We start from the raw sequence: 11122 nt of genomic DNA on the forward strand, positions 1-11122 counted from the left end.
CCTGTGACAATGAGACTGTCACAGGTCGGCTCAGTAGATCGGGAGGTGAGCGAACACATACCGGCGTTCGCTCACCTCTCGATCCGGTCACGACTCTCTGCCGTGACAGGGGAGGGGCTGGATTCCCCCCTCCGATCCGCCAGCGCTGACTTGCGGAACGGACGCGGGAAGGGGCGGGTACAGCTGGCTCTGCGTCTAGAGAGGCAGAGCCAGCTGTCAGTCACGCAGCTGGGCGGATCCCGGCACAATTGTATACCGCGAGCTGTAGCTCCCTATATACTGAGCTTAGGGTGACGGGAGGACGCTAGTTTGTGTCCTCCCGTTACCCTAAGGAGAACAATGGGGAAAAGACCTAACCCCATAGTTCTCCTTTAATTTAGTCTGAAATTAATTTTTATTCTGTGGAGACGTCTAGTGATTCCCTCCCGGCCACCCAAAGTGCGGACATTCTGCGAAGAGGAGGAGTTTCGGTGTGAGGCAAGTGGCCAAAAGCTACCGCTGAAGCCCGGATAGCTCAGTCGGTAGAGCATCAGACTTTTAATCTGAGGGTCCAGGGTTCAAGTCCCTGTTCGGGTGTCAGATTTTGATTTCACACCAAGCAACAACAGTAAACTACAACCGTGTTTCCCCGAAAATAAGACACTGTCTTATATTTTTTTGGGCTCAAAAAATTACATTAGGCCTTATTTTCGGGGTAGGTCTTATTTTTTTAAATATGTTTATGTACAGCAGTCTACATGTATTCATGTACACAAATATGGTGATCGGGGCAATCAGGGGTGCCGAACCTTTGCTAGAGCAATTTGGTAACCAATCGCTGGCCAGAATGGGCGAAGCGCGCTTTCACTATCGATTCCTCACAGGCGGAGTGCATTTGGTATTGCACTATTACATGACACAGCCTATGATTGGACTGCATTCCACTGGATGGCTGGAACAGGGAGGGGCAAGTATTTAACATTACAGGCTGCACAAAGGGTGGGGGGCGATTAAGTACAAGTTCATGAAGGGGTCTATTTATAAACAACTCACAGGGCCTTTTACCCTGAGAATATCTATAAATATTTCTTTTGGGAAAATAACGCCAAAAAACTAACATTCTTAATATATTAATTCCAGTTCCAATGTGTTGTGATGTCATACTACATTTTGGCCACTAGATGGAGCTGAGGAGCATAGAAGTCTGTATTTATTCTGCTCCTCTTCTCCATCTAGTGGCCATAATTCACTATTACACGACTATACATTTGAACTAAAAAAATATGCTATGAATTTGCTGTATGAGGGCCAGAGCTCTGCACAATGCTGCCCCCTTGCTGGACAGAATGCCCCCTTGCTGGACAATGCTGCCCCCTTGCTGGACAGAGCGTTCTAGGTTGCTAAGAGCTGGGTGGGTAGATGTGTAAGGGCAATACACATCTCCCTGCCCAGCTCCTAGCAACCTGGGACGCTCTGGCCGGTGTCCCGCACAGTTGTGACATCACTGGTTGCCAGGATCTGGGTGGGACACCGGCCAGAGCATCCTAAGTCTGTAGAGGGAGGCATCACTGTCGTGCACCACTAAAAACAACCCTCCCACCCCCCGCCTCAGGGGGCAAAAAGTCTCGGACCTCTTGTGATGAGGAGGGCGCAGCTCACCCCGCCCCTTATGACAACACTGTGCCCAGGGCTGCCGCCGCTCCTGCTCCCTCCTTGTCCTGCTGTTCAGGGAGTGAGTGTAGAGTGGGCCCCCATCCCCCTTGGGGCCCGCATGCACCGCACACACCACACTTGACCTTGTTGCGCTGGTGACATCCTATTATCACTTGGATTCTAAAGGTGCCATTCGCAGTCACTTCAGCACCCGGCCACGAGGGGTATACCATTATAGAGTGCAGTGGAGCATCTTTTAGACCTAAAGAGAACCTGTCACCTCTAATTTCCTATCACAGATAGCTAGCAGCTAAAAAACAGTAGTAAAAATTTAAATGAGAAACATCAGCAACATTTTTTGTTGTTGTCCCTCCCCCCTACTTACATATGAACGCGCACACAGGTGCTGGGCGTGCCTGCGTACAAAAATGACAATTGTACCACACATGTGGGGTATCCCCGCACACAGCAGAGTGAGAGCGATGATTCCGTGGTCATATTATACAGATAACTCCAAACTGGTGACCAGCAAAGGCTTTCAAAGTGTCGCCTGTGGAACATTTCTGTTGTTTCCCCCAATTTTATAAATAAGAAAGGCGCTGGCAGTGAAAGGGTGAATGCCAATTTGTCCCAGCAGCAGAGAAGACAGAAATGGAGACATCAGAGATCACTGAGCATGAAATTCCCATAGGGTCTAGCGGTTAGGGTTCCTGGTTTTCACCCAGGCGGCCTGGGTTCGACTCCCGGTATGGGAATGACTCTTTTATTGGCCCGGAAAGGAACATTCATTCCCTAAACTGCTGGGAATTGTGCGGCTCGCTTATTTTGAAGTCTCACACCTTTGTATCTTTGTCACTCATTTAGAAAATGCCCCAAAATATCTTTTGCTTTCAGGTGAAAATGTTGCATCCTGCCCTCCCACTCCACCCTTACCCTGAAAATATATATAAAATATACCCCAGTGGTTGACAGAAACCGGGATACAACAAAGACTTAAAATGCTCAATGCAAACAAAGCAGTGGGAGCTCCATCTAGTGGCCATAATTCACTATTACACGAAGTCTCAAACCTCTCTCAAATAAAAACTTTTTTTGGGGTAGTTTCAGCAGTGAAATTGCTTTTTCATCAAACGGTAATAGACGTGTACGATTTTTCCCCCTTTTGATATATATTGCATATATAGTGGGTGGTGGCCCAGTTTGTGTGATGGTTCCTAATTTTTGTATTACAATTTCCACTAGTTTAGGGTTTCCGTGCCAAGAAAACAGTCATTCCCATACCGGGAGTTGAACCCGGGCCGCCTGAAAACCAGGAATCCTAACCGCTAGACCATATGGGAATTGGTTACTCCATTTCTGTTTTCTCGGCTGGGATTCAGCCTTTCACAGTTCATTTTTAATTATCATTTTTCCCCTTATGGATGTAAGTGGGAGGGGCCTCACTTTCGAGTTTCGCCTAAGGCCTCACAAAGTCTAGAGCCGCCTCTGAGGAATAGCAATTGACTCCTTACGTGATACGATTACATGCGGTGTGCTGGCACTGAAATGCAGCCGCTGTCACCCCGATCATTACCGTGAATGGGTGACAGCTGCCGCTTGTAAACACCGGATTAGGGATTCCTGCTGCTGGAAATCACAAGTTCCTGACGCAGGAATCCCCAATGGCACCTAAAATAATGGTGGTGAGTGGAACCTAAAGCTGATCATTCACCAGCAGAGTTTTGTTCTACAGAAAAGTTCATTCAATTTTCTAATAGTTAAAGTGTGTGCAGTGTATGTGGGCCCCAAGGGGGTTGGGGCCCACTCTACACTCACTACCTGAATAGCAGAACAAGGAGGGAGCAGGGGTGAGCAGGAGCATATGTGGTGGGGTAAGCTGCGCCCTCCTCATCGTAAGAATCTGCAAAACCAGTGAGGTCCCTAGACTTTTAGCCCCCTGAGGCGGGGGGCGGGAGAGTTCGTAGTGGTGGTGCGCAACAGTGATGCCTCCCTCTACAGACTTAGGATGCTCTGGCCGGTGTCCCACCCAGCTCCTGGCAACCAGTGATGTCACAGCTGTGCGGGACACCGGCCAGAGCGTCCTAGGTTGCTAGGAGCTGGGCAGGGAGATGTGTATTGCCCTTACACATCTACCCACCCGGCTCTTAGCAACCTGGGACGCTCTGGTCCAGAAAGGGGGCAGCAGCGTGCAGCAAACATGCCGCTCTGCCTGCCGCCCCCACATGACCCAGAGAGATACCCCCTGAGGCAACAGCTTCATTAAAGGGACGGCCCAGTGAAAAACGTATGCAGAGAGGCAGCAGGGTGCCGAGTGCTGGCATGCTCTCTGCAGTCCAGCACCCGTACTGTCCAGTACCGGCTGGATGGAAAAGAAACTACCAATGCCGGGGGGGGGTTAAAGTAATTCGAGTGTAGTAGCTCAGTGCTTTCTTTTTTGGTGCTCAGCAAGGAATAAAATATCTGCCGCCCGAACAGGGACTTGAACCCTGGACCCTCAGATTAAAAGTCTGATGCTCTACCGACTGAGCTATCCGGGCTTCAGTGAAAGCGCTGAGTCACATGACTAGCAACTAAACTCCACCCCGTTGCCCCCTGTGAGCCAATAGGGCAATAAAAGGGAAAAGAACAAGTAGACTGCAATACAGTTGTCCTAAGTATTTACCTCCCACTTGAAGAAGCAATTTTTTAAAATTATGGTAGATAACTTAAAGGGGAATTTTATTAAGCTGTATGGCAAGGAGGGGGGAGGAACTACTGTACATCACACACAGGGACCATGGGGAACAGACGTAGCCCCCCCTCCAGAAGGAAGGGCAGTGTCAGCACCAAGAAACTCCATTTCCTTCCAAAATCGAATGTTAAAATCAAATGGAATTTTGAAGGACATTCTACAAGTCTCTGGTGGCATTATGGAATGTTCCGGTGAGACTGTCCGTATGAAAGTTCCTTTGATATTCTTCCCAGATTAAAGGAGAACTATGGGGTCAGGGCTCTTCCCCATAGTTCTCCTTAGGGTAACGGGAGGACACAAACTAGCGTCCTCCCGTCACCCTAGGCTCAGTATATAGGGAGCTACAGCTCGCGGTATACTGAGACGCCGCAGCCGGAACGGATCCCGACAATTATGTCTGGATCCGCCCAGCTGCGTGAGTGACAGCTGGCTCTGCCTATCTAGAGGCAGAGCCAGCTGTACCCGCCCCCTCCCCCGTCAGCGCTGGAGGATCGGACAGGGGAAGGGGGAATCCAGTCACTGCCCTGTCACGGCTCACCTGCGGGGATAGATCGAGAGGTGAGCGAGCGCCGGTATGTGTTCGCTCACTTCTCGATCTACTGAGCCGACCTGTGACAGTCTCATTGTCACAGGTCGGCTCAGATTATGAGGCTGAGTTCTCCTTTAAGTATCTTAAATCAGAAATTGACTTCTATCACTCTTGATGCACATCAAAAATTCTAAAAATCCGGTCTGCATGGGTGGATTATACTGAACCCCAGTGCAGAACCCGACACCTCTACTGCCAACACTGGATCCTTCCCCTCCAGGCATTATAGACATTCCACCTTTCCTCACACTTAGTTTTTGTCTCCCTTTTTCTTCCACTTTCTTTTCTCCGCTTCTCTTCTTCTTTCCCTCTCTGATACCAAGCACCATACACTCAGTCTTCTCACAAGATCGCCAATTACCCCGGGTATCTATCACACGCCGCTGGCAAGATCCCAATTGTCCAAAATCTTCCAGATCCAACATTGATGATGTGAAGGACTCCGGTACTCAGGATGAGTTTGTCCGCCGCTGTCTTCTTCCTTGCTGAGGAGATATTGCAACCTGAAGATCTTTAGCTCCCAGTTTCCCCAGTCACTAGTCGAGACCAAGTGTAGGGTGAAACAAACTCTGATTTATTGAGCAACTGTACAACCTTTTATACAGCAAGTGATGAGATCAGATTATAATCCCATCACATCCACCCTCCCCTCCCCAGACAATCTGTCTGCACAACACCACAGGGTTTCCCCTGCTAATGAGCTCCAGACAGCCAAATCCCCTGGCAGTCGCCGGCCAACTAAATTAGGATCACCCACCTGGATCTCCTCCCACCGGACCAGCGCTGCCTCGCCGCTGCTCTCCCGCACCGAAGGTAAGTGATGAAAAAAAAAACCATAGCGCAAACATCGGGGGAATTTTGACAAGTACAAGTACTTGTCAAAATGCCCTGTTTTTTCCGCCCTCACCCTGCAGCGCCCTCAGGCGGCCGCTTGCCTTGCCTTGCGGTAGCGCCGGGCCTGAGTATAACGCACTCAAACATAACTCAACACCAATACACATTTAACTCATAAACTCATCACCATGTCGTCACATAGCTCCCCCAAGTTAAAAGATGGCAGACCCGGTGAGACCCTCTGATTACCACGTCGTCACAGATGACATAACAATTTTTACGCAAATTTCCATCTTGACACCGAACATGTTACAATTGCAACTTTCATCGAAAACCTTTCTGACTTTGAACATGTCCGCTGGCTTCCAATCGCCCAAAGAATAAAGTTCATCGAACTAACGACCACTTACAGATGTCAGTTTTGTTTTTTTCGGGACGAGATGACATTCGGCAAAACACACAATTGCCTGAGCGCAGTTCTTCTGTGTTATCTGCGGAGTTTTCTTTAGAGCAGCACTTCTATGTTCATTGGCTTGTTTTTCCTTCTCTTCCCCATTGTACAGTGCTGACCCCGGTGACCTTCCTATTTCCCCGATAGCTCTAAATCTCACGCGCTCGCAGTTTTTCCGTCCAGGTCTACAGACCTCAGCCGCAGGCAATGTGTTACACGGAAATTGTTATTTTACATTGTGATCATTTGTACATCGAAATATTCAATTATTATTATTATACAGAATGTATAGAGCGCCAACAGTTTGCGCAGCGCTGTACAGTATAAGGAAGACATTACAACCACAATACAATCCAAGACAAGATGGTAAGGAGGGCCCCGCCTCTGAGCCAGGGGCGTATCTAAAAATCACAGGGCCCCTTAGCAAAATGTTGTTTTTTGGCCCTGTGACTTCTAGTTATGCCCCTTGCAGAGCCCACCTGAGGCTGACCCTGCAGAGCCCGCCATAGACTCTCTAGTTATGCCCCTTGCAGAGCCCACCTGAGGCTGACCCTGCACAGCCCGCCATAGACTCTCTAGTTATGCCCCTTGCAGAGCCCACCTGAGGCTGACCCTGCAGAGCCCGCCATAGACTCTCTAGTTATGCCCCTTGCAGAGCCCACCTGAGGCTGACCCTGCAGAGCCCGCCATAGACTCTCTAGTTATGCCCCTTGCAGAGCCCACCTGAGGCTGACCCTGCAGAGCCCGCCATAGACTCTCTAGTTATGCCCCTTGCAGAGCCCACCTGAGGCTGACCCTGCACAGCCCGCCATAGACTCTCTAGTTATGCCCCTTGCAGAGCCCACCTGAGGCTGACCCTGCACAGCCCGCCATAGACTCTCTAGTTATGCCCCTTGCAGAGCCCACCTGAGGCTGACCCTGCACAGCCCGCCATAGACTCTCTAGTTATGCCCCTTGCAGAGCCCACCTGAGGCTGACCCTGCACAGCCCGCCATAGACTCTCTAGTTATGCCCCTTGCAGAGCCCACCGGAGGCTGACCCTGCACAGCCGCCATAGACTCTTTATGGTGGGCTGTGCAGGGTCACCCTCTGGTGGGCTGGTCACACTCCTTACCTGTCCGCCTCCTCTTCCTCCACGCTCGCTGATAGGCCCCACCTCCTCCATCGCCGGGTCCCGCCTCCTCCTCTGCTGTCGACCACGGGGCCCGCCTCCTCCTCCACTGCCCGGTCCAGCCTGCTCCACCGCCACTGCCGGCTCTCATTAACTCCGCAGCGGCTGTGAGAAAAACGCGCTGCTGCACAGATCACTGAACAGCAGCGCATTCTTATCACAGCCGGCAGTGAAAGCCGCCAGCATGAGATGCCACAGCGACCCAGGCGGCCCGCACGGCATCTGGCCGGGCCCCCCTGTGCTCCCCTGTCCCCCATAGCGGCCGCCTGGGTCGCTATGGCGATTGTTACGCCACGGCCCTGAGGGCTTACAATCTAAGAGGGAGGGGCCAGTGATTCATGAGGAGGGAGCTGTGTGGGGGATGAATTGTTTGAGAAAGCGTTCAGTTCACAAGAATGTTGCAAAGAGGCGGAGTCCTAATCCTTCCACATGAATGGAACGCTATGTTTTCCGGGGAACACGTATTTTATCTCACGAGTCTTTCTTTTATGTCGGCCTGGAAAGTCTTTAACAGAATAATACCGCCACTAGATGGAGCTGTGGAGCTTTGGAAACTCCTATACTCCTCAGCGCCCTCTAGAGGCGGTACTGCCGTGCTATTGTCATATTCCTCAGCTATATTTATTTATAAGTCAGCCCCTTAGTGAACAAAGATATAAAGATTGTTAAAATGTTGCAAATAAAGCACAGGTATTCAAATGGTTGTATGCGTGTTGCTATGAGGAATTGAGACTTGTGTGTTAAAGTAACTAAAATGAATGCACAAAGGTATATATGAGATGTTGCATTATCACCACGGCCCTGAGGGCTTACAATCTAAGAGGGAGGGGCCAGTGATTCATGAGGAGGGAGCTGTGTGGGGGATGAATTGTTTGAGAAAGCGTTCAGTTCACAAGAATGTTGCAAAGAGGCGGAGTCCTAATCCTTCCACATGAATGGAACGCTATGTTTTCCGGGGAACACGTATTTTATCTCACGAGTCTTTCTTTTATGTCGGCCTGGAAAGTCTTTAACAGAATAATACCGCCACTAGATGGAGCTGTGGAGCTTTGGAAACTCCTATACTCCTCAGCGCCCTCTAGAGGCGGTACTGCCGTGCTATTGTCATATTCCTCAGCTATATTTATTTATAAGTCAGCCCCTTAGTGAACAAAGATATAAAGATTGTTAAAATGTTGCAAATAAAGCACAGGTATTCAAATGGTTGTATGCGTGTTGCTATGAGGAATTGAGACTTGTGTGTTAAAGTAACTAAAATGAATGCACAAAGGTATATATGAGATGTTGCATTATCCCCCGTCATCACTTACTGCATATACACAGGTGGAAAATGACACCTTTAACACCGATCAGTTGCCGCGTGTTGTGGTAACGCTCATTAATGCGCCGTACTACTACTACTGGCACCCCATTCACTAAGGCAATAGATGTGTTGCAGTCAGAGCCATCCCGGTCCTATATGCTGCCTGAGGCGGGTGGAGGTTGGGTAATGGGTGATGCTTATAGTGCTGGGGGGCAGTGGCGTCACAAGGGGGGTGCGGGCCGCACCTGGGTGACACCATTGGTAGACAGTCGGCTTGGCTGTGTTAAACCGGACAGAGAGTTGTGCTGTCAGCCGCTTCCTGTGCAGTCCCACCCAGATCCCTGATGTCACTGGTTGCCTGGAGCTCATCGGGCACCCTGTTCAGCTCCCTGGCTACAATGAGCTGGACAGGAAGCCGGACAGAACTTCACAGGTTGCTAAGAGCTCTTAGCAACCTGGGGTGCTGTGGCTTCCCCTCTACTGTCCCCCCCACAGCTGCCACCCACCTAATGAGATGCCGTCTGAGGCGACCTCCTCAGGCTGCATGGTTATAGAGATGGCCCTGGTTGCAGTGCACCATAATGCACGGTTAGGCATTACTGTGGGTTGTGGAGTCCTACATCAGAAACAATGGCGCTTGTCCATTCTGGTGCGCTGGCAACCAACTGAAATGAATGCAATCAGGAACAGAGAGTGTTGCCACCATGCTTTGCGGACACTGGTCAGTACTGTTATATTGTAGAGTCCATCTTTTCCTGAAAAGTGTTTAACCAACCAAGAATATTGTAAGCCCCGATGAAGGGGAAGTAGAGTAAACCCCCAAAACGTGTTGACCTATTTAATATTGTCAATCTTTTACCAATAAACAATCAATTTAGATCCTACAAAGTGTGGTGGCACCCCCGTCTGTCTCTGGTTGAATTCATTGGAGACCCCACCTCCTCTTGTTTGGGAGTTTCTTGTCCTTGTGGGAGCGGCTTCATCAAGTCCTCCAATTTCCACAAAGTAGAAAAGCTATCCCCAATGTGGACGACTGAGAACACGAACACCTGGGGCCTTTTTTACACATAGGGCTGGTGCTGCCACTAGGCAAACTAGGCAGCCCCCTAGGGCACAGGCTTGATCACTCACCCCCCCATGGTGCCCCCCCCCTATTTCAAATTACAAAAGCCGATAGCAGGCCAGCTATTGCACCCATCACTGAGCAGAGGAGCGGAACTGAGAGACAACTGGGGGTTTACTAGCCAGTCTGCTATCGGCTATTTCAAATTAAAATAGCCAATAGCACTATTGTACAGGAGCCTATCAGAGCTATGTGCACAGCACGTGTTTGGAAAGCATTTGTAATTCTGACGGCAAGCAGAAAAGTTTATTGTTGCAGAAAATATATACCATGAGGTCTGTTTATAAAAAAAAATTGCAGAGCCGTTCACCCTGAGAATCTCTGAGAGCGTTGGTTCTGTGCCAACAGAGGCAAAAACGCACATTCTTAAAGGAGAACTACGAGGTGAGGTGCTTTTCACTCACCTCATAGTTCTAGCCGACCTGTGACAATGAGACCGTCACAGGTCGGCTCAGTAGATCGGGAGGTGAGAGAACACATAAACTATGGGGGAAAAGACCTGACCCCATAGTTCTCCTTTAAAGGGTATTTCCACTTTTGCATAACATTTGTTAAATACCCCTCTCTATGTCTGCTGTGAGTTGCTACTGTAAAAGCATGCTGAAAAATAATTAAAAAAAATATATTTCTTACCTATTAGAGGTTTTGTTGCAGAAGGCAAAATGGCTGAATCCACGTTTTCCTGAGCAGCCTTCACGGTGACCTGTCCTTATGGAAACACTAAGCACAGGAATGTGTGTATTTTGTTTCTCTCATTAACATACATTTTATTTCTAACTTATGCTATGTGAATGGGAACAAATATACAAAGGGTCCAGTGAAGCAGATCGGCCGCACACAACTGTGGATTCGGAGTGGAGACGCACTCCTTGCGGCGCACAACCAGTCAGATCCCGCTGCACTAACCGTGGAGGAGCGGGGCATCGAGCTTGCCTTTGTGAGATATTCAGTGGGTGGGATCCCAAGTGGATGTACACTTTAAGGTGAGCAGAAAATATATTCCTTTAATAGATAAACTCATTGTGGATGGAATTGTATCAGACCTTAAAGTGACACTGAACTCCGGAAATAAATCTTAAAAATCCATTCAAGAACCTCTTCCTCTTTCTGGAGCGGTCCCCCAGGCTCTGTCCTTGGACCGCTTCCCTTCTCCATCTACACCTCCTCCCTGGGTCAGTTGATAACCTCACATGGCTTCCAATACATCTCTATGCCGATGACACTCAAATCTATCTTTCTACTCCACAACTCCCCCCCTCAGTGTCCTCCATCCCCCCTCAGTGTCCTC

At 49.4% G+C, this 11122-nt stretch overlaps 3 non-coding genes across 3 annotated transcripts; 2 read left to right on the forward strand and 1 right to left on the reverse strand.

The window, feature by feature from the left end:
• Positions 1-503: 503 nt before the first annotated feature.
• TRNAK-UUU lies at positions 504-576 on the forward strand. The gene has a single exon. It is a non-coding gene; the product is annotated as a tRNA-Lys (tRNA).
• Positions 577-2315: 1739 nt separating this feature from the next.
• TRNAE-UUC lies at positions 2316-2387 on the forward strand. The gene has a single exon. It is a non-coding gene; the product is annotated as a tRNA-Glu (tRNA).
• Positions 2388-4096: 1709 nt separating this feature from the next.
• TRNAK-UUU lies at positions 4097-4169 on the reverse strand. Its single transcript has one exon. It is a non-coding gene; the product is annotated as a tRNA-Lys (tRNA).
• Positions 4170-11122: the final 6953 nt, after the last annotated feature.

Source organism: Nanorana parkeri, unplaced genomic scaffold, assembly GCF_000935625.1.
Source record: "Nanorana parkeri isolate BGI_ZX_2015 unplaced genomic scaffold, ASM93562v1 scaffold2324, whole genome shotgun sequence".
Lineage (NCBI taxonomy): Eukaryota > Metazoa > Chordata > Amphibia > Anura > Dicroglossidae > Nanorana > Nanorana parkeri.